This window comes from Dipodomys merriami, unplaced genomic scaffold, assembly GCF_024711535.1.
Source record: "Dipodomys merriami isolate MVZ:Mamm:240054 unplaced genomic scaffold, mDipMer1.0.p SCAF_55, whole genome shotgun sequence".
In the NCBI taxonomy this organism is placed as follows: Eukaryota; Metazoa; Chordata; class Mammalia; order Rodentia; family Heteromyidae; genus Dipodomys; species Dipodomys merriami.
Window position 1 is genome coordinate 3,795,680 of NW_027206124.1, and position 24,669 is coordinate 3,820,348.

The 24,669-nt window shown below is 42.6% G+C and overlaps 1 long non-coding RNA gene across 1 annotated transcript in view; it reads right to left on the reverse strand.

The window, feature by feature from the left end:
- The window catches only part of LOC138811780 (uncharacterized), a 61,404-nt gene extending 37,102 nt beyond the window's left edge, over window positions 1-24,302 (reverse strand). The window contains exon 1 of the long non-coding RNA XR_011367497.1: window positions 24,067-24,302. This is a non-coding gene — a long non-coding RNA (uncharacterized lncRNA). The remainder of the gene's footprint in view (window positions 1-24,066) is intronic.
- Between the last annotated feature and the right edge of the window lie 367 nt (window positions 24,303-24,669).

Consider the following 24,669-nt stretch of genomic DNA (forward strand, 5'->3'; position numbering starts at 1 on the left):
TAATAACTAGAAAGCATTATGCTACCAACCATGCATGAGAAAAGTGTAAAAAAGAGTAATGTGATAATAACTAGAGAGCATTATGCTATATATAAATATATATATATATATATATATATATATATACACACACACACACACACACACACACACACACACATACAGTCTCAACCATGAGATGGATATTATCCAAAAACAAAAAATAGAAAAAATAACAAGTGTTAAGGACATAGAGAAACCAGAGCCATGTGTACTGTTGGTGAGTCTCTAAAATGATAGTGTAACTGAGAAAGTGTAATGGAGAAAATAATAAGATTTAGAACCTGTCAAAGGTAGCATGCAGTACTAGAGGTGTGGTTCAAGCAACACAGTATCTGCCTAGCGAATGAGACCCTGAGTTCAAACAACAAAACAACAGTAAACAACAATATATATAATATATATTTGAAAAACTATGTTCTGAATGACATAAATTTGTATTAAATATGATATTCTTTCTTTGTTTCTTTGCAGCTTTGAGAACAGAACCCTGAGCCTCAAACATGCTAGGCAAACACACTGCCACTTGAACTATACCCCTAGCTCTTTTGTTAACGTTTTATTTTGTTTTTGAGACAAGGTCTCACTCTTCATTTTGTTCTGGCTAGCCTCAAACTCAACATCCTACTATCTTCAAGGAGCTGGAATCACAAGTATATGTTACCATACACAGCTTAGTATGACAGTCTTAATAACTAAAGACCATAAAACTTTTTATCTTCCTTCTCTGGTATGGTACTCAAGACAAAAGTAGAAACAGTTCTTAAAGAGAAATCTGTCATAAGGACAGACAGATCTTTCTGAACTAAAATAATGTACAAAAACACACATACACACAATTCTAATACCGATTTCCTTTTTCCTTGTTTCTATATTCCTGTCACATTTCTCTCATGTAGTTTCTCTGGTGTGTCAGCACAGAGACAAACTGACTACCGCAAAGGCAAAGGCAGTTCATTAAGTACTCTTGCTGGACTCAGATTGCTGCTGTGGGAACTGCCTCCTCTTAAATTTCTGGGCTATTATCAGATAGAAGCAGCTCTGAATCTCCCTTGGCTTCCTCTGCAGAGACATGTGCCAAGTAAAGGTGGGGGAGAAGAGGCCAAGGTCCAGTTTCCTGAAGTCCTATATATTTTTTTAATCTTTTTATCCATGATGGACTCTGAACACATGTTATTTAGCTTCCCATTAGGTTTTATTTTTTAAACCTGCTTCATACAAATATTATATTACATTTATGGGAGAGAAAATAATATCTACTAGGTGATGATGCTACTACTCTAAAATGCCACAAAAACAAGACAAAAAAGTCAGGGAATAAAAATAAGTAGCTGTGCCCTGGTGGCTCAAGCCTGTAATTCTAGCAATTCAGGAGGCTGAGATCTGAGAATCAAAGGTTCAAAAATCCAGCCCACTGGGAATGTGGCTTAGTGGTAGAGTGCTTGTTTAGCATACATGAAGCCTTGGGTTTGATTCCTCAGTACCACATAAACAGAAAAGGCTACAAGTGGTGCTGTGGCTCAGTGCCCTAGACTTGAGCACAGAGAGGCTCAGGACAGAGCCCAGGCCCTGAGTTCAAGGCCCATGACCCTCAGGGAGGAGGGAGGGAGGGAGGGAGGAGAAGGAGCAGCCGCACAGCAGAAGAAAATGAACAAGAAGAAGGAGGAACGGGCAGGGAAGGTGGCTCAGTGGTAGAGCGCTTGCCTTGCATGCCTGAGGCCCTGGGCTCGATTCCTCAGTATCACATAAGCAAAAAGAAAAAAAGCCGGAAGTGGTGCTGTGACTCAAGTGGTAGAGCTCTAGCCTTGAGCTGAAGAGCTGAGGGACAGCTCCCAGGCCCAGAGTTCAGGCCCCATGACCGGACCCGAAAAAAAAAAGAAAAAAAAAAAAAGAAGAAGGAGGAAGAGGAGGAGGAGGAAGAGGAGGAGAGGAGGAAAAGGAGGAGAAAGAAGAAGAGAAAGAAAAAATTACATGAGGATATCTATAGAGAAGGGAATGTAAAAATGTGTTTGTAACTATACTATCACTCGATTGTATTAATCAAGAGCTCTTTTAGTTTAAAAAAAAAAAAAAAAAACAGTCCCATCACCCTCTTGGCTCTCCACTATCAGCCACAGGCAACACTGATCTTAATTTCTCTCTCTACAACTTGGTTTTGCCTATTCTAGAACTTCAAATAAATTAAACCATTCACACGGTAGTCTCTTCTATGTCTTATTTCACTCAACATATTTCTAATTCAGTCACATTATTACACATATTGATAGTTCAATCTTTACTTTTTTTGAGCTTCCTTGTGCTCAAGGTTAGCACTCTTCCACTTTGAGTCGAAGCGCCACTGCCAATTTTCTGGTGGTTAATCGGAGCTAGTTTCACAGACTTTTCTGCCCAAGCTGGCTTGAAACACAATTCTCAGATCTCAGCCTCCTGTGTAGCAAGGATTACAGGCATGAGCCTCCAGCACCCAGCTTCCTTTACTTTTTCCCAAGTATTTATCCAATATGAGAGCATTTGGTTTGTATAAACTCACAGCCTGTACCTGATAGGCATGTGCTTTACCACCTGAGCCACTCCAATAGCCAAACATTCATCTTTTAATATGTCGTTGGCCAGTCATACGTCTTTTTCCCCCCTGGTTCTGGAACTTGATCTCAGGGCCTCATGCTCACTGAATTTGCTTGCTCAGCTGGCACTCTACTACTTAAGCTACACATCCAGCCCCTAATCATGTATCTTCTGCAAAGTGTCTATTTAAGTCTCTTAGTAACTCTGTATGTTTGTGCCAAAAATCTGGATTGTTTATGAGTGTGTGTGTGTATGTGTTCCAGTTCTGGGGCTTGAACTCAGGGCCTACGTGCTATCCCTGAGCTCTTTGCTCAAGGCTAGCATTCTGACCACTTGACCCACAGCTCCATTTCTGGCTTTTGGAGTAGCTAAATAGAGTTAAGAGTTTCATAGGGGGGCTGGGAAGGTGGCTCAGTGTTAGAATGCTTGCCTTGCATGAATGAGGCCCTGGGTTCGATTCCTCAGCACCACATAAGCAAAAAGAAAAAAAAAGCCGGAAGTGGCACTGTGGCTCAAGTGGCAGAGCGCTAGCCTTGAGCTGAAGAGCTGAGGGACAGAGCCCAGGCCCAGAGTTCAGGCCCCACGACCAGACCTCAAAAAAAAAAAAGTTTCATAGGGACTTTTCTGCCCTCGCTGGCTTTGAACTACAACCCTCAGATCTGTCTCTGAGTAGCTAGAATTACAAGCATAAGCCACTAGTGCCTAGCTCTTAGTAACTTTTTTTTTTTTGTCAGTCATGGAGCTTGAACTCAGGGCGTGGGCACTGTTCCTGAGCTTCTTTTGCTCAAGGCTAGCACTATACCACTTGAGCCACAGCATCACTTCCAGTTTTCTGGTGGTTTATTGGAGCTAAGAGTCTCACGGACTTTGCTGCCAGGGCTGGCTTTGAACCACAATTCTCAGATCTCAGCCTTTTCAGTAGCTAGAATTACAGGCATGAGCCACCAGTGCCCGGCTATTCTCAGTAACTTTTAAAACAGAGCTTTTACATACTATTGAATTTTTGGAGCTTCTGAAAATATTATGAACATATATTTTTCTTCTTAATTCCTCACCATATCTTTTTTTTTTTTTTTTTTTTTTGGTCCGTCATGGGGCTTGAACTCTGGGCCTGGGTGCTATCCATCAGCTCTTCAGCTCAAGGCAAGCGTTCTACCACTTGAGCCACAGTGCGACTTCCGGTTTTCTAGTGGTTAACTGGAGATAAGATTCTCACCAACTTTCCTGCCTGGGCTGGTTTTGAACGTGGATCTTCAGATCTCAGACTCCTGAATAGCTAGGATTACAGTTATGAGCCACCAGTGCCTGGCCCTAAGCTTTAATTTTAATATGGCAAATTTCTCAACTTTAGTTTTTGTTTTTGTCGGTCATAGGGCCTGAACTCTGGGCCTGGGTGCTGTCCCTCAGTTCTTCAGCTCAAGGCTACTGCTCTACTTGAGCCACAGCACCACTTCCAGCCTTTTTTTGCTTATGTGGTACTGAGGAATCAAAGCCTGGGCCTCATGTATGCAAGGCAAGCACTCTACCACTGAGCCACCTTCCCAGCCTCTCAATTTTTATTTATTTATTTACTTACTTAGGTCGGCCGTGGGGCTTGACCTCTGGGGCTTGGGCGCTGTCCCTGCACTCTTCAGCTCAAGGTGAGCGCTCTACCGCTTGAGCTACAGCGCCACTTCCGGTTTTCTAGAGGTTTATTGGAGGTAAGAGTCTCACAGACTCTCCTGCCCGGGCTGGCTTTGAACCATGGTCCTCAGCTCTCAGCCTCCTGAGTAGTTAGGATTACCGGTGTGAGCCACAGGTACCCAGCTTCAATTTTATTTTTATAATTAGTGTTTTTCCTTTGCTTCAGGCTCCAACACCAACCAAAAAAAAAAGTTTTTTTTATTCCTAGATCACAAAGATTTTTCTCCAAAAATTTCTTCTATATGTTTTTGTATTTTATTGTATGTCTAAGTCTATGATCCATTTCAAAGTAATTTTTCTTTTTTTTTTTTTTGGGGGGGGGGAGGCCTGGGCCCTGTCCCTCAGCTATTCAGTTCAAGACTAGCACCCTACCACGGCGCCACTTCCAGCTTTTTTCTGCTTATGTGGTGCTGAGGAATCAAACCCAGGGCCTCATGCATGCGAGGCAAGCACTCTACCACTGAGCTAACTTCCCAGCCCCTCAAATTAATTTTTATGATGATTGGTATTACGATGCCATTTCTTGATTATGTAAATATCTAGGTGCTCCAGCAGCATGTGTTCCTGAATTATATTTGGGCTGTTGGAAATCAACTGATCATTTATGTGTACAAATATTTCTGTACTTTCTATTGTGTTCCAATGGTTTATATATCTGCTTTTCTACTAGTGCCACGCTGTTTTGATTGCTGTAGCTCTATTAGAATTTCTAATATAGGTAATTTAATTATCGCAAGTTTGTTCTTCCTCTTTTCAACTACTTTGACAATTACAGGTCCAGTATAAACGAGATTAGTAAAGTCGATTTTTTTTTTTAAACTCTTGGAATTTTTACTGAGAACACTGAATCTGTAGAGAAGATTAAACAATATAATAATATTGGGCGTTTTAAATTATGAACATGATATATCACCACTAATGATGTATTTCCACTGATAAAAGGCTCAATAATGTTTTGTAATTTTCAGTTTAAAAGGCCTTATACTCTTATTTAAGTACTCCCTTAAGGTCCCTGTTTCCTTATCTTTGCTAGCTTGATTTTTAAGAACACACAAACACATACACAAAAAAGAAAAATTTTGGAAAATTGAGGATTAAACCTAGAATTTCATTTGCATTAGACAAGCCCAGGCTTGCCCAGGATGTGCTGACTACATCCCTAGTCCCTAAGTATTCAGATTATTAATGTTTAGTCATCATAACCTCAAAAGACAATTTAAAATTCCACACTGAGATGGGCATGGTCACACACTCTGTCATCCCAGCAGAGGGAGATAGAGACAAAGGCAGAAAGATGACGAGTTAGAGGCTTGGGCAAAGTTAAGACCCTAGCTCAAAGGCTAAATGCAAAAAGGAATCTGAGTGTGACTCAGGCTGTATAGTGCACAAGGCCTAGGACTATACCAAATTTAATTAAAAATTCTAGCACGTATTAGTGGTTCATGACGGTAATTCTAGCTACTCAGAAAGCTGTCTGGAGGATTGAGTTCGAAATCACCAGAAAAGACCGAGAGACTCCATCTCCAACAATAACCAATAAAAAGCAAGGCTGGCAACACGGCTTAAGTGGTACAGTGCCAGTGAAAGAACCAAGTTGAGTAAGTTCAAACCCCCAATGGTTCATGACTTTAATCCTACCTACTCAGGAGGTAGAGATTGGGAGGAATGCACCTCAAGGATAGCCCAGATTGGATGAGATCCCATCTGTCATCCAAGATGCACAATTATCATGCCAGCTATATGGAGGGTGTGATGAGGAGAATCATGACTCCAGGACAGTCAGGGACAGAGGATAGGGGTGAGACCCTGTCTCAATACAACCAGACAAAAAGGGATGGAGATGTGGTTCAAATGGGAGAGTGCCTGGCCAGTAAGCATGAAGCCTGAGTTCAAACCCTAACACTGAATAGATAAGTGAATGGATGTATGGGTAAATGAATGAGTGAATGGATATATGGATGGAAAATTCTACATCCTGAAGTTGCTGACTATGGATATGATTTGGATCTGAAAACTCTAGAAGTTGGCTTTAGTTCACTTTCTCTTTTTTTTTTTTTTGTCGGTCCTGGGGTCTGAACTCTGGGCCTGGGTGCTGTCCCTCAGCTCTTCAGCTCAGCTCAAGTGCTCTACCACTTGACCCACAGTGATACTTCCAGCTTTTTCTGCTTATGTGGTGCTAAGGAATCGAACCCAGGGCCTCATGCATGCAAGGCAAGCGCTCTACCACTGAGCCACCCTGAGCCAGCCCTAGTTCACTTTCTTGTTGCTGTGATTGAGTATAATACACCAAAGCACTTGAAGATCCACTGCAACCTCACTTGGTTTCAAACATTAACAATTAGTGATTGTTATTACTTCTTGATGAGATGTCTTTGGGATATGAATGCCTCAAAACAAACATGGCAAGATGTCTATACATTTTTTTGGGGGGGGTCCGATCGTGGGGCCTGAACTCTGGGCCTGGGCGCTGTCCCTAAGCTCTTCAGCTCAAGGCTAGTGCTCTACCACTTGAGCCACAGCACCACTTCCGGCTTTTTTCTTTTTGCTTATGTGGTGCTGAGGAATCGAACCCAGGGCCTCAGGCATGCAAGGCAAGTGCTCTACCACTGAGCCACCTTCCCAGCCCTGTCTATACATTTTTGTATCCTACGAGTAACCCAAAATTGGGTTTTAAAGGGGAAGATTACTAAGGGAGGGAAAGTGGGAGAAAAATGAGGGAGGGGGTAACAAGTTCGACAAGAAATATACTCACTACTTTATGTATTTAACTGTAACCCCTCTGTACATCACCTTGATAACAATTTTTTTTAAGGGAAGATTACTTTTGTAAAACTTCACTAACATTTACCTCAAAACATTACCAATGCAAGGACTGACACCAATCTAATGAACTATGAAGCAAGCCAAATCATCACAACCTGCAACTTGATTTATCCATCCAAGACAGTCCAAATGGCTGGTTTCTTCTATCTACCAAGCCTACTACTAAGCTTTTTTTTTTTTTGCAAATGTGTGCAATTGTATCTTTAACTCCCAATACTTAAATATTTTCTTTCTCTACTCATCAAAATCAATGAAGTCAAGGAAATACTAACACTAGATCATTGCCTATTTTATGCCTCATTTTCTCTTCACGGGAAATGGGTTGTATAATGAGGTATGTGAAGCAACTTCAGCTATATGACGACTGAGAAATAGCATGTCTGAGCTACAGCAACCTTCTGTATCATGTATTTTAGATGGTTATACTAGTCTGTGATCTTAATTATATACTTCCTCTTATGACTTCTTTTGAGAAAACAATTTTAAAATTCAATTAAAAAAATTTAACTAATAAAATTCCAGCCAAGTACAGTGAGTGGGCCTGGGCCTGTACTTCTAGCTATTCATGAAGCTCAGGCAAGAGGATTGTTTGACCTCAATGACAACTTGAATAATACTGTAAGACCCTGTCTGGGGGAAAAAAAAAAAAGCTGGGCACTGATGGCTCATGCCTATAATCTTAGTTAGTCAGGAGGCTAAGATCTGAGAGCCATAGTTCAAAGCCAGCCTGACCAGGAAAGTCTGTGAGACTCTTTATCTCCAACTAACCATGAAAAACCTAAAGTAAAGCTGCAGCTTAGTGGTAGAGTGCTAGCCTTGAGCACAAAAGCTCAGGGACAGTGCTTAGATCCTGAGTTCAAGCCCCAGAACCAGGACACTCTCTCTCTCTCTCTCTCTCTCTCTCTCTCTCTCTCTCTCTCTCTCTCTCTCTCTCTCTCTCTTTCTCTCTCCCTCCAGATTTTTTTTTGCTTCTCTCAAAAAAACCTGAAGAGGGGCTGGGAAGGTGGCTCAGTGGTAGAGTGCTTGCCTTGCATGCATGAGACCCTGAGTTCAATTCCTCAGCACCACATAAGAAGAAAAAGCCAGCCGGGCGCTGGTGGCTCACGCCTGTAATCCTAGCTACTCAGGAGGCTGAGATCTGAGGATCGCGGTTCAAAGCCAGCCCGGGCAGGAGAGACTGTGAGACTCCTATCTCCAATAAACCACCAGAAAACCGGAAGTGGTGCTGTAGCTCAAGTGGTAGAGCGCTCGCCTTGAGCTGAAGAGCTGAGGGACAGCGCCCAGGCCCAGAGTTCAAGCCCCACGACCGACAAAAAAAAAAGAAGAAGAAAAAGCCAGAACTGGTGCTGTGGCTCAAGTGGTAGACCACTAGCCTCGAGCTTAAGAGCTGAAAGACAGTACCCAGGCCCAGCGTTCAAGCCCCACAACTGACAAAAAAAAAAAAACTGAAGGGGCTGGGAAGGTGGCTCAGTGCTAGAGCGCTTGCCTTGCATGCCTGAGGCCCTGGGTTCGATTCCTCAGCACCACATAAATAAGCAAAAAGAAAAAAAAAGCTGGAAGTGGTGCTGTGGCTCAAGTGGTAGGGAGTTAGCCTTGAGCTGAAGAGCTGAGGGACAGCGCCCAGGCCCAGAGTTCAAGTCCCACAACCGGACCCAAAAAAAAAAAAAAACAACTGAAGATCAGAAATTCTGACTGTCACTCCACATGCCAACAATAGAAATAAATACACCCTCTTTAGACAGGACACGTACTCTCCAATTTGCCTAACTCTCAGTACTCCTTATTAAAATCTCTGACCTACAATTCCAGGTATTTAAGGAGACTATGGACAGTGAAGGCTTGAGGGAAGATTGAGAAAAGAACCCTAATATGATTATTTGCATTCTAAACCCTTGCTTCACTGTGGAGAACTGACTGAGGTCAAAGGAAATGATGGAAAAAGGGAAGCCAATTAAGCATTTCTGTATACCATCCTGAAATAGCATGCAATGGAGTCATTTGAACAGTTTTGGAGGAAGAGATATGTTGACAAGTGAAGTAACACTTAAGTAACTATCAACAGAAATTGATGTGGAATAGAGGAGAGGAAGGAGATATGAAAATTGACCCATCAGATTTCTGGCGTATGTAAAAATGCTATTCACAGAAATGGTGAACATTCGAGCCAGAACAACTCTGCCAGTAGGAACTGAAGATTAAGAGTTAGGTTTGGAATGTAAATTTAAGATGCTTGTAAGACATCCAAATGGAAATGGCAAAATGACTAGCATTCCAAAGAGACGGAGACCAGACACTGGTGGCTCACATCTAAGATCAGGAGGCTGAGATATAAGGATTGTGGTTCAAAGCCAACCCAGACAGGACAGTCTTCCAAGAGATGCTTATCTCTCCAAAAAGCCAAAAGTGGAGCTATGGCTCAAGTAGTACAATGCTAGCCTTAAGCACAACAAACAGCTAAAGGAACCAGTCAAGACTGGCACAAGAGGGGGGATGGAAGAGGGAGGGAGAGAAAGAAAGAGAGAGAGAAAGAGAGAGAGAGAGAGGGAGAGGGAGACAGAGAGAGAGGGAGGAGGGGAAGGGAGGGAGAAAGGGAGGGAGGGAGGGAGGGAGGGAGACATACATTTGGGAATCACTGGCATATAAATGTTATTTAACGTTATAGGAGTCAGACTCCAATGTCTTACAACTGAAATCCTAGCTACTCAGGAGGCTGAGATCTAAGGATAGTGGCTCGAAGCCAGCCAGGGCAGAAAAGTCTGTGAGATTCTATTTAATAAGCTACTCAGAAAAAGACAGAAGTGGATTTGTGACTCAAGTGGTAGAGCACCAGCCTTGAGCACAAAGAGGCTCAAGGACAGTGCCCAGGCCAAGTTGAAGATTCCCCTCCCTTCCGCCCCCCCAAAAAAGGTAAGGTGATAAAGAGATAGAGGTAATGAGTTTGATCAGGGTACACTCTATGTATAGATGGAAATGTCACAATGAAACTTCCTCCCCTTTTGTGTACAATTAATATATACTAATAAAGAAAAACTTTCTGATCAGTCGTAGGCCTGGGCGCTGTCCCTCAGCAGTTCAGCTAAAGGCTAGCACTCTACCACTTGAGCCACAGTGCCACTTCCGGCCTTTTCTGTTCATGTTGTGCTGAGGAGTGGAACCCAGGGCCTCACACATACGAGGCAAGCACTCTACCACTGAGCCACCTTCAACACCATAAAAAATATTTTTTAAAAAAGTACAAGCCAGGCACTGATGGCTTACATCCATTATCCTTACCATTCAGGAGACTGAGATCCAGAGGATCACAGTTCTAAGCTAGTCTGGGCAGAAAAACTCTTAAAATCCTGTCCCCAAAATAATCAGCAAAAAGAAGACTAAAGAGTTCCATTGAGGGGCTGGGAAGGTGGCTCAGTGGTAGAGCGCTTGCCTTGCATGCATGAGGCCCTGGGTTTAATTCCTCAGCACCACATAAGAAAAAAGAAAAAAGCCGGAAGTGGCACTGTGGCTCAAGTGGTAGAGTGCTAGCCTTGAGCTGAAGAGCTGAGGGACAGCGCCCAGGCCCAGAGTTCAGGCCCCACGACTGGACCCAAAAGAAAAAAAAAAGAGTTCCATTGAGCTCCACTGAGCTCTGAGTACTGCTCCTCCCCCTTCCAAGACACAGACACACAGACACACAGACACACAGACACAGACACACAGACACAGACACAGACACACACACACACACACACACACACACACACACACACACACACACACACACACACACACACACGATGTAGTCTCAAAAACTTTTATGCCCAGGCTAGTCTCAATATGTGATGTCTCATACCCACCTCTCAAGTAGCTAGGATTACAGGCTTAAATCACTGTTCATTCTAGTGCCAATCTTTTTTTTTTTTTTTTTGGGGGGGGGCTGTTCTGGGGCCTGAACTCTGGGCCTGGGCACTGTCCCTCAGCTCTTCAGCTCAAGGCTAGCACTCTACTACCTGAGCCACAGTACCACTTCCAGTTTTCTAGTTTACTGGAGATTAGAGTCTCATGGACTTTCCTACTGGGGCTGGCTTTGGGCCGTGATCCTCAAATCTCAGCCTCCTGAGCCATGGGCATGAGCCATGGGCACCAGCAGTTCCAATCTTTTGCCCTTTTTTTTTGGGGGGGTGGGCAGGTACCAGTACAAGGGCTTGAACTAAGCTCTTGCTTAGCTTTTTCAATCAAGGCTGTTGCTCTACCACCCGAGCCACATCTCAACTTACAGCTTTTTGATGGTTAATTGAAGATACATCTCAAGAACTTTTCTGCCCAGGCTGACTTCAAAGTAAGATCCTCAAATCTCAGCCTCATGAGTAGCTAGTATTACAAATGGGAGCCACCAGTGCCTGCCAGTTCCAATCTGTTATAAACCAAAGTTCAAGTACCAAGTTGATAAATTTTCAAGGAAAAATAGTCAAAGGAAATATATTCAAGACACTGCCCTTTACAGGTAAAAATAAAAAAGACAGAATCAGAGTTTATTCATTTCATTCATTCAACTAACATTTATTGAGTATCTACTATATGTCATGTCAGGCACTATGCTGCATCTGCTATAAATATAGCAGTGGAAAACAAACTTGGTCCCTGGCTTCAAAATGCTTCTAAAAAGTATAAAATATTATGCTTTTTTTTTTCTTGTGGTATTGAGGTTTGAACTGAGAGCATTGAGCTTGGTCACTCTACCATTTGAACCATGTACCCAGCCCAATTATACATTATTTAATTGTAATTATGGTTACAGTTGCAGAAGAAATTGTATGCTGTAAAAATTAACATGTACTGGATGACTATTATGTGCTAGGTGCTTTACATGTAACTTTATTTAACACTCACAACTACCTTATGAGGAAATGAAAATTCAAAAAGATTCATTCCCTTGCCCCAGAGCACAGAGCCAATGAATGACAGCCAAGATGGAACACAGGTGAACTCAACTCCAAAACAGAGCTCAATTCTCTCCACACAGGAGGGTAACCTACCAGACTTTCGAAGAGGAAACAAGTGTCCAAAGAGATGGGTAGAGAGCATTAAGAAGGAAGAGAATCTTGGTCTAGGAAGAGCTTTCTAAGTTTACTCACTTGATGAAGGTTAATTTTGGAGGGTATTCAAAAATCCCTTAACACTCTCCAAATAGAACAAAAGGGTATACTATAATTAACTGTTTTATTCAAGCCCATAACAGGTTTTTAGACATGTTGAAAATAAAATATCATGAACAGCATGCTCAAATTGTACAAGTCGCTTGCAGTTTTCATACATATTGATTCCACTTTCACCTTTAGAATCTTCGTTTAGGTAACTAACACTGTTAAAATGGTTACCCATGCTAAAGCTTCTGATTTAGGAAAATGGTTTTATCTTCAGTCAGATAATCAGTGTATACAGATTCATGACAGATGTCACAAAAATAAACTATATCACTCTACGAACTTATACTAGATAAAGGATATCTTAAAATTTATTCCATTATGGCCAGCCGCCAATGGCTCATGCCTGTAATTCTAGCTACTTAGAAGGATGAGATCTGCAAATGGTGGTTTGAAGCCAGCCCCAGCAGGGAAGTCCATGAGACTCTTATCTCCAATTAACCACCAAAAAGCTAGAAATGGAGCTACAACTCAAGCAGTAAAGAACTGGGGGGGGGGGGGGGGAGGGGGAACACCTCAGGGAAAGGGCTCAGACCCGGAGTTCAAACTCCAGAACAGCATAAAAAAAATTTTTTTTAAATTTCATTATGTTCTTAGCTCTCTCTTCCTCCCTACCCCTCACTGCCTTGTCCAAAAAAAAGTCTAAATATAATGGAATTAGCAGTAAAACAATATGAAAACGTTTTAAGTCTACAAAATGGAATTAAAAAAAAATCAGTCATTGTCTTCAATATTATATTATGAATCTAGAGTATTAAACAGTGAAATGGGGAATGATGGTACAGACATGTTATTCCAGCACTCAGGAGGCTGAAGCAGGAGGACTAGGAGTTCAAGTCCAGCCTGGACTACTAAAGGAGACCCTGCTTCAAGATGATGATGATGATAGTAATAATAAAAATGATAATACAGCAGGGTATGGTGATACACCAGTGATAATTCCAGCACTAGGGAAGCTGAACAGCAAGTTCAAGGCCAGCCTACATTACAAGCAAGATCCTGACTCAATAAATTAAAATCTAGAGTGCTTGCCTAGATGAAGCCCTGGTCGATTCTTCAGTACCACATTAACAGAAAAGGTGGAAGTGGTGCTGTGGCTCAAATGGTAAAGCGCTAGCCTTGAGCACAGAGAGGTTCATGGACAGTGCCTAGGCCCTGAGGTCAAGCCCAAGGACTTACACACAAAAAAAAAAAAAAAGTAATTAGGCTAGCTGGGCGCTGGTGGCTCATGCCTGTAATCCTAGCTACTCAAGAGGCTGAGATCTGAAGATCATGGTTCAAAGAAAGCCCAGGCAAGAAAGTCTATCTCCAATTAACCCCCAGAAAACCAAAAGTGGAGCTATGACTCAAAGTGGCAGAGCAGGCTGGGCACTGGTGGCTCACACCTGTAATCCTAGCTACTCAGGAAGCTGAGATCTGAGTATCACGGATCAAAGCCAGCCCAGACAGGGAAGACCATGAGACTCTTATCTCCAACTAACCACCAGAAAATCAGAAGTGGCATTGGTGGCTCAAAGTGGTAGAGTACTGGCCTTGAGCTGAAGATCTCAGGGACTGCACTCAGGCTCAGCGTTCAAGCCCCACAACCGACAAAAATAATAATAATAATAATAATAATAATAATAAAGCCAGGTGCTGGTGGCTCATTCCCATAATCCTAGCTACTCAGAAGGCTGAGATCTGAGGATCACAGTAGGAAGCCAGCTCAGGCAGAAAAGTCTTTGTGAGACTCTTATCTCCAATAAACCACCCCCCAACAAAACAGAAGTGGCACTGTGGTCCAGTGGTAAAACACTAGCCTTGAGTACAAAGAGGCTCAGGGATAGCACTCAGGCCCTGAGTTCAAGCCCTACAACTGACCAAAAATAATGATGATGATGATGATGATGATGATGATGATGATGATGATGACTGCATTCCAAATTCCTATAAGGTTTGTGCTGGTGAAAATATGTATCAAAAAAGAAAAAGAAAAAAAAAGCCCAGGACCAGATGGATTCACAGCAGAATTCTATAAGACCTTTAAACAAGAACTAATACCCATACTCCTCAAGCTCTTCAGAGAAACAGAGAAGGAAGGAGCTATCCCAAACTCATTCTACGAAGCCAATATCACACTCATCCCCAAACCAGGCAAAGACCCAACCAAAAAGGAGAATTACAGGCCAATCTCCTTGATGAACACAGATGCAAAGATCCTTAACAAGATTCTAGCTAACAGAATCCAGAAACACATAAAAAAAATAATTCATTATGACCAGGTAGGCTTCATCCCAGAGACACAGGGATGGTTTAACATACGTAAGTCAATAAATGTAATCCAACATATCAACAGAGCCAAGGTCAAGAATCACATGATTATTGCTACAGATGCAGAAAAGGCCTTTGACAAAATTCAACATTCATTCATGCTAAAAGCTCTGGAGAAAATAGGAATAGAAGGAACATTTCTAAAAACAATAAAAGCCATTTATGACAGACCAATAGCCAATATTATACTTAATGGGGAAAAGCTGCAACCAATTCTCCTAAAATCAGGAACAAGGCAAGGATGCCCACTGTCTCCACTCCTCTTCAATATAGTCCTAGAACCCTTAGCCAGGGCAATAAGGCAAGAAAAAGACATTAAAGGGATCCGCATAGGGAAAGAAGAAGTTAAACTATCCCTTTTTGCAGATGACATGATACTATACCTCCACGATCCCAAAAACTCCATCCCCAAACTCTTAGAAATCATAAATCACTTCGGCAAAATAGCAGGATACAAAATAAACCCACAAAAATCAGTTGCCTTCCTATACACTGATAATGTACAGGAAGAGAGGGAAATAAAGGGAGCAACCCCATTCACAATAACCTCCCGAAAAATAAAATATTTAGGAATTAACCTAACCAAAGATGTAAAAGAACTATTTAATGAGAACTATAAAAAGTTAAAGAAAGAAATTGCAGAAGACACTAGGAAATGGAAAGACCTCCCATGCTCTTGGATAGGCCGACTTAATATAGTAAAGATGGTAATACTTCCAAAACTAATATACAAATTCAACGCAATTCCTATTAAAATCCCAATGACGTACATCACTGAAATACAGAAAACAGTCCAAAAATTCATATGGAACAACAAAAGACCTAGAATAGCCAAAACAATTCTAGGGGATAAAGACAATATGGGAGGGCTATCCATGCCGAACTTCAAACTCTACTACAGAGCTATAATAACAAAGACAGCATGGTACTGGCACAAAAACAGACCCGAAGACCAATGGAACAGAATAGAAGATCCAGAAATAAACCCACAGGCCTACAGCCAGCTGATATTCGACAAAGGAGCCAAAGACATACAATGGAAGAAACACAGCCTCTTCAACCGCTGGTGCTGGGAAAACTGGGCAGCCACATGCAGAAAACTAAAAGTGGACCCCAGCCTATCACCATGCACCAACATCAACTCAAAATGGATTAAAGACCTTAACATTAAACCTGAATCTCTGAAACTACTGCAGGACAGAGTAGGAGAGACACTTGAACTAATAGGCACAGGAAGGAACTTCCTGAACAGAGTCCCAGGGTCACAACAAATTGGAGAGAGACTCGACAAATGGGACTACCTTAAAATAAAAAGCTTCTGCACAGATAAAGCTATCGCAAACAAGCTAGAAAGACAACCAACTAATTGGGAAAAAATATTTACCAGCAATATATCAGACAAGGGGTTAACATCCTGTATATACAGGGAACTCAAGAAACTAATCCCTCCCAAACCCAACAAACCAATTACTAAATGGGCAAGGGAACTAAAGAGGGACTTCTCAAATGAAGAAATAAAAATGGCAAAGAAACACATGAGGAAATGTTCATCATCCCTGGTGGTGAAGGAAATGCAAATAAAGACAACCCTGAGATACCACCTTACCCCAGTCAGAATGTCCCACATCCACAAATCAGCCAACGACAAATGCTGGAGGGGATGTGGAGAACGAGGAACGCTATTACACTGCTGGTGGGAATGTACACTCATACAACCACTTTGGAAAGCAGTCTGGAGGGTCCTTAGAAAGCTAAAGATTGACCTCCCTTACGACCCAGTCATACCACTTCTAGGCATCTACCCTGAACAACAGGAACCAATATACAAGGACACGTGCACCTCCATGTTTATTGCAGCACTGTTCGCAATAGCTAGGATATGGAAACAACCTAGATGCCCCACCACAGATGAATGGATCCAAAAATTGTGGTATCTATACACAATGGAATATTATGCAGCCATTAGAAATGACAAAATAATGGCATTTGCAGGGAAATGGATGGAGCTAGAAGGAATCATGTTGAGCGAGGTAAGCCAAGAACGAAGAGACAAACAGTACATGGTCTCCCTGATAAGTGATGAATCCAAAATGTTAGGTGATATGACAAAACTAACAGGACTTAAGAAACAAAGAACTCCCACTCATCTGGTTGAACCACTACTAAATATCCCCATGCTGCTGATCACATATATGGTATATAACATATGAGCACCGTTATATATTACAGACTGTGATAGACAATTTGCTCCAGGAAAGTTAGAATGAACTTGTGACTTTAAATGAGCATCATTATTCCACAATACTGTGAATTTCCGGAAATTAAGTAATCACTTAATCACAATCAAAAAAAAAGAACCTTGGGGAAGGGAGGGAGGGAGGGGATGGTAGGGGGAAAACAATGGAGGGGGTAACAATGTTCAAGAGGAAGTGGAAGTGTACTCATTACCTCACTCATGTAACTGTAACCCTCTGTATAGTATCTTTACAATAAAAAAAAAAAAAAAAACATAGTTCAATAGAAAAAAAAAAAAAAAAAGAAAAAGAAAATATGTATCTATTGGCCAAAACTTAGAGACACTGGCATCATTTATACCAATTGCAACAACAAAAAATTCTAAAAAGTTTGACATTATAGTATGCCCTTATTTGGTAAGTATTTATTGAATAATTTAAGATGTGATATCATTATAATTTTCCATTTCAGAAATGGCAACAAAATACATATAAAGAATATTATAATGACTTCACTCTGATATTTTTCACTATGCAAAATTTTGAAAAGTAATATTTGTATTTACTACAGGCAAAAGCTAAGAAGCTTATACACATTATCTTAGAGGGGCTGAGGAGTATGGCTCAAGTGGTAGAATGCTGGCCTAGCAAGCAGGAGGCCCTGAGTTCAAACCTCAATACAGTCAAACACACACACTCAAACACACACATACACACACACACACACAGAGCAGATATCATAGGAAACCAGATCATTTAATTCAGACAGGTAAGAGTTCAAATCCTGACTATAATCTTCCTAAATTAGTTCTTTCCAAGCTTCTCATTCTATTAAATGGTGCTACTATTTATTTCACGGAGTTGTTATGAATATTAATAAGATAGCCACAGTCCTTAGCATCAAATAGGATGCCGTTGTCACTTTCCTTTACCTTTTTTCATAACCCTTACATTGTAACAATTAGTAATTAGTTCTATTTTACAAATGAAGAAGATGAAGTACTAGTATTATATTGCATAGCTGGTATCCACACCTACTCACACTCTTACACTTGACAGGTAACCACACTGGTTATTTTACTCTCCCACACTAGGAAGTTGTTTTTTGTTGTTTTTTTTTCAAATTATACCTATCGTACTTTAAATTTTGATACTGGAACATAGATGGTCAAGAAAAGAAGACACCTTAAATTTTCACCAACAAATTTAGAGCACAAAATCCTGGAAATGGCCCATCTATCTTCAAATATGGTAACAAATTGAGGCTATACTCGTCTTCAAAATCAAATACCCAAATTGCTCTTTACCAGGCCTCATGTTTTCCAAATGCATATTAATCAGAGTGGGGAGCAATGAACCAAATACACACAAAAATAAAAATAGGATCTCTGAAGAAAAAAGAAGGAATTTTCACAACACTCCTTCCAAGGCTTCTACAGATCTCTTATTACTCCTGAGCAGGCTTTAAACACAGTGAGGAAGTGCCCAAACTCAGCCACTACACTGTTACACACCTCAAACCACTGAATTTCTTAGTGCCTCCAAGTAGCTAAACAATGAGTCCAACTTCCATGACTGAACAGCAGAAGTGAAGACAACTTAAGCAATTAGTTCCACTCAGCACCCTGGGAGATCACTTCATTTCTGCTTTAACACCTACAGTGACACTGAGTTCAATTATACTCTCGCTTCATACATAATAAACATATAATTTGGTTTGGGTTTTTTTATACAAATTGCTGCAGTTTATAAGTAACTGGAATCCATGATTTCCTGCTATACAAAATCAAAATTTCTACAGCTTCAAAGATATAGAAAGTTTAAGTTTAATCGATTCCTATTTTCACTGTCATTTTTCATTCCTAAGGTTTCCTGAGGGAGAGGGCTAATGTCTCTGAAGAGATTGTTCAAATTGATACGGTTTCACACAATTTGTCCTTTCAATTCATAAAGCTCCTTATAATTTAACTTTCTGTATTTTTTTTTTGTTGTTTTTTGGTTTTGTACTGGTCCTGGGGCTTGAACTCATAGCCTGGGTGCTGTCTCTGAGCTTCTTTTGCTCAAGGCTAGGGCACTACCACTTGAACCACACCTCCACTTACAACTTTTTTGGTAGTTTAGTAGAAGTAAGTCTCACAGCCTGGAAGCTGGTGGCTCAAGCCTGGAAGCCTAGCTATTCAGAAGGCTGAGAGCTGAGAATTTTTTTTTTTTTTTTGGGTCCAGTCGTGGGGCCTGAACTCTGGGCCTGGGCGCTGTCCCTCAGCTCTTCAGCTCAAGGCTAGCGCTCTACCACTTGAGCCACAGCGCCACTTCCAGCTTTTTTTTTCTTTTTGCTTATTTATGTGGTGCTGAGGAATCGAACCCAGGGCCTTGAGCATGCAAGGCAAGAGCTCTACCACTGAGCCACCTCTGAGAATCTTCTCAGTTCAAAGCCAGCCTGTACAGGAAAGTCCCTAAGACTCTTATCTCTAATTAACCATCAGAAAACCGGAAATAGCACTGTGGCTCAAAGTGGTAGAGTACCAGTCTTGAGCAAAAAAGCTCAGGGACAGCCTCCAGACCCTGAATTCAAGCCCCATAACAAACCAAAAAAAGGAGGGAGGAGGGAAGAAGGAAGAGGGAGAAAGAAGAGGAGGAGGAGGAGAAACAGGAGGAACAGGAGGAGGAGGAGGAGGAGGAGGAGGAGGAGGAGGAGGAGGAGGAGGAGCAGGAGGAGCAGGAGGAGCAGCAGCAGCAGCAGCAGCAGCAGCAGCAGCAGCAGCAGCAGCGGCAGCAGCAGCAGCAGCAGCAGCAGCATCTCACAGACTTTCCTGCCCAGGCTGGCTGGAACCATGATCCTCACATATCAGCCTCTTGAGTATCCAGGATTCCAGGTGGAAGCCACCAGCACCAGGCAACTTTCTGTATTTTTTAATTCCCTCAGATCAATCTGTCCCTCAGTTAACTATGCCAGTTCTCATTCTAGATTTTTGCCATGGGTCCTAGTTCTACCTCTAAAGTATTTTTAAGCACATGCCTCCTTCTGCAGAGGAGCTAGTAATTCAAAGATGGATAAGAGGAAGAGAGATACCCTTAGCAACCAACTGTGTACCTTCCTGGGTCTTGCTTGAACTTTGGAGTTGCTGTTGATTCACTCTATTGGCAAAATCAAAATTATGTAGACTACATACTTGAACTGGAAAACCTTGCTGAAGCAGCAATGATTGATATTTAAATGCCTCCTTCTGAATATTTCTATCAGTCTACATTCATCCATATCTCTGGTTCCAACCTCATTCACCCATGGTTAATTCTATGTTACTCTCAAAAACCAACTACAATGGATCATACTAATCATGATAGTGGCCATGGAAAGGTGTTAGGAAGACTTTACATTTTTAATCTAGTTAATATTCATCAGAACCATATAGAGCAGGCACTATCATTATACCCATTTCACAGCTAGTGAGTCACAGGGAAGACTACACAAAGTAGCAAAACTATTACATTCTCACCACTAAAAGTCACACACACAGCTAGAAAATGAAATTAACCTAATCAGTCAGACTCCAGAATTTGTATTAGCTACATATATTCTATTACTATATGTCTGTTATACTGATGATTCATTTTTTTCATTATCAGAAAATGACTCCATCTTCACTGTATACACAGAGATCAAATATTGGTCCCTGTTGTCAGTACTAGCCTCGAGTAACTAAAATACTACATGTGTGTTAGAGATGTAGCTCAGTGGTAGAGTTCTTGTCCAGCATTTACAAATGCCTAGGTTTGACCCCCAGCACCTCAAAAAAAGAAAAAAAAAAGAACGAAAGAAAGAAAAATTTATGTGGTCTTAATTCAGCACCCAATTTTCAACATACAGAGCTATCATGTAGAAGGCATACAACAATACCCAATCAATATTTGTAAGTTTCTAAAGAGGAATTAGGTCTACCAAGAAATCTTTCCTTTCACAAAATTATTTTCTTTTTACCTCCTATTTTCTATTTTGCCCACAGTGGTGGCAAGCCTCTCCCAGTGATCCTCTCCTCCTGGAAGTCAATCTACAGAGTTCCTTCCCACAATGTGTGACCAACAGGATTCTGGAGAAACGATAGTATGTGCCTTCTAAAGACAGACCATGAAAAGCAATTTAATTTGGCTTGGTCTCCTGGATTTCCTGCACTAAGGGATGTCAGCTGCCAGGCAAAGAGGGTACTCAATGAGCTGTGCAGAGAGGCCCCCATGGAGAACTGAGACCTCTGACCAACAGCCCACCTACCCTGCCAGCCTGGGGGAGCATCCATCAGCCCCAATCAAGCTTCTAGATAACTACATCAACTAATGTATCACTACACTCTCTTAAGAGAAGCAGCCTGAATGGCTCAGTCAAGCTGTTCCCAAATTCCTGACTGGAAGAAATTGTGAGTGACAATAAATGCCTATTGTTTTCTTAAACACTTAACTTTTGAGGTAATAACATGCCACACAGAAATAGATAGGAACATACTCATTCTCCAAAACTTCAAGCCCCTTGAGACCAGAGACTATCTCCTTGCTATTTAAAGCTCCTTAGACATAAATAGGGTTTATATTTGCTGAATCGCATCTGTGAGCTATTCCCTTTGTTCAAGGTTCCTTTCCTTCCAACATGTATCCATTTATAAACTATGCCCTATGCCCCGTTATCTGCAACTTTCAATATCCTTCCTTTTTTCTTTCAAAGACCTTCTGAAATCTCATCTGCTGATCAGTCTTTCCTCAGACAGACAATAAAAACGTTCCTCCTGTCAATCATTTCCAATTATCATTCTAACGATATGTAATCCATAGATATTGCCTATATGGAATAAACATATGTTTGCACGTTCATTTTATTTTATAGTCAACAAATATTTACTGAGCACCTAGTTGATCACTCCCGAAGTACCTGAAATTACAGGCATAAGCCACCACATTCAGCAGCATATTATACTTTTATGTCAGAGACTCAAATTATATGTCACTAACTGTAATGCTAGTTGCATTATTTAACTACCCCAAGCCTCAGTCTCCTTAACTTAAGAGGTAAAATCAAGCCCATGAGTATTTGTAAGAAGTACAAATCTTGGGGTAGAGGTATTGCTGAAGTGGTAGCAAGTGCAAGTGCAAGGCCCTGAGTTTAAACTCCAATAATAACTAAAAATAAAATTGTAAAAACCCACCTGGCTTAATATGTTACACAGAGGGTCCTCAAGTAATGTTAAATTTCTTCCTCCTCTTCCTGTTTTAAGTTCAGTTAGCTCTGTTTGGAATATTCTTCATCTCCTTCATCCGAGTAAAGATACAGCTCAAACCCAATCTTCTTAGAAAGGCTTCCCACACATCCAAAGGAAACATTCCCTAGACTCTCCTACAATTCCCAGCTGGCACCTAGACTTCATTTCAGTTTGTTATAACATATGTCATTTTCTGCCTCTCCCAATAAACTGTATGCCTTTCATGAACAGAAACCACTTATCTTGATAATCCCCGCTCCAAAAAACACCTGGCACATTACAAACCTGGAACAGAAGTTTGCTGAATGAATAAGTGAAGTCATTACTTAACAAGTACCCATAATTATGACTAGGTGACCCCAACTTTATGGTTTTGCCCTTTATGGGCTGAAATCCTATTTTATACTTTTCTGAAACACTCCCTCACAGCATTTGGCAGAGCATTAAGGACAAGAAAGTCTGCAATAAATACTTCTGGTTGATGGAATACATATTATACTTCCATCTCCTAAGATTTAAGTCTAAGTAAAAACATATCCTAGTGAATGTGACTTTGGAAGCACTGTTAAACCAGGGGCCCTTCTTAACAGTACTGATAAAAGAACTGGGGTCCCCACAAGAGCTAGCTAGACTGCACTTTTTCCTTGCATGTGTCTTTGAAGAAAACAGTAATAATTTGCTTCATTTCATTAAAGAATCAGGTGTCATAAAGGCCTTTGTTGAAAACTATGAAAAACACAACATTAGGCAAAACTTGGTTTAATAACTTTCAGCCAAAGGTTCTCCACCCTGCAGCCATGGGGCTGTGGGCCAGCTGGCTGTACCACCTCACCCCTGGGAGGCAGCTGCTTTCCAACAGTAAAACTTCCTAAGTGAAATTTGGAGTTTTGAGGGGAGATCATAGAAAGAAACTCATTTGAGTCTAACTTACTGGGGGGAAAAATAGATTATGTTACAGGCTTTGGCTTCACGTAAGAAATCTCAAAAATTCCAAACTTGGGGACACTCCAGACATCTTCTGGGTTTAAAACATACTTCATTATTAAATTTAAGTGGAGTATCTCACATTCCTGTACACACACATTCATTCCGAGTACAGGCTGACAAGCAGTACATTGTCCAATGAACTGTCTCTTAGTTATGCCACAGATCAGGGAGAAAACAGAAATCCTGACCAAGCCAATCTGGATTTCTGCTTTAATCAACACACTGGCCCACCTTTCTTTCTTCAACATCACACCAGGAAATATTTCCTGGGCCTTTATGGAATGTTTTCATTCAATACTTTTGAGTAAGCCCCATGCGATGGCTGCTACCAGTAGCTCCGTTTTTTTCAAATGAAAAAACAAAAACTACACAAAACCGGGGCCCTAAGTTAGATACCTTACACATGGCAGGTCAGGGACTTTGGCTGGAAAGTTCCAGCCCGAGCCACTCTAGAGCATCAGTGCTTCCTAATGGGAACATCGGGGAAGGAGGGAAGAATCAAAGATCCTCAGTTTCCTTTCTCAGCCGTTAAGTTTCAAATCTGCCCGAGCCCCGCAGACTCGGCGTCACGTCCAGGTGAGCCTGCTTTGAATCGGAGGAGCCTGATGGCGTTTGGACCCTGCAGGTTGGCACCAGGAGAGAAGAGAAGACGCCCCCACGGGGCGCCCCGACACCCCCCGTGACTGCGGTTACACCCCGGGAGCCGCGAGGGCGGGAACCTCCGTGTCTCCTCACCCACCCAGCGCGGGCGTGGCCGGGCCCGACCCGGCCCGGCACTGCACAGGTGCACGACCACGCCCGACGGCCCGGCCCGACTGGCCGGCCCCGCGCCCCGCGCCCCGCGCCCCCGGCCCCGAGGGACAGAGAAGGACCCGAGAAGAGCGAGGGGGGGTCCGTCCCACTGAGCCCCGGGGGAGCCGCGGCGGGGGCGCGCGGGGAGGGGAGGATGCTCGCGGGCGCGCGCGGGGCGGCCGCGGTGGGGGAGGGGTCCCCGCCCGGACTCACCGCCTCGCGCTCCTCCCGGCCCCGGCCCCGGCCCCGCTCCGGCACCCGCCGCTCCACTCGCCTCCTCACACTCAACCACCAGCTAGGTTACGCGGAACTGGGCAGACGTCGGCGCGCGAACCGAAGGGAGAGTGGCGGGCAGGACCCAGGGGGTGGGGAGGGTGGGACGGTCGCTCTCGCCGCCAGGGTCCACCTCAGACACGGCCGTCGCCGGCTCCTCTCAGCCTGGGGAGCTGCGGGCCCTCCCACCACACCCGAATCCCGCCTCCCGCACCGCCCACTGAGGAGTGATGGCAGCGTTGACCAATCAGAGTCCTGATGCAGGCTGGGCTCTCTGGACTAAGGCTAGTTAGGGGAGGGACGGGAAACCGGGAAAGCGAAGACGGCAGCGCGACTTCCCGTGACTGACAGCTCAGCACAGCCAATGGGAAAGGGAAAGATGACCTCATCGCCGAGGGACGGCTGGAACTGGCCGAGCCCTTGCCAGGAGGTGGGAAGAGGTCGGCCACTAGCTGGAGGCGGGACTCTGGGTCTTAAAGGGACCGCAGTGCCTTGGTCGCCCTGTCAGGGGCCGGGCGGCGGACTCCGCTGGACCGCGGAGTG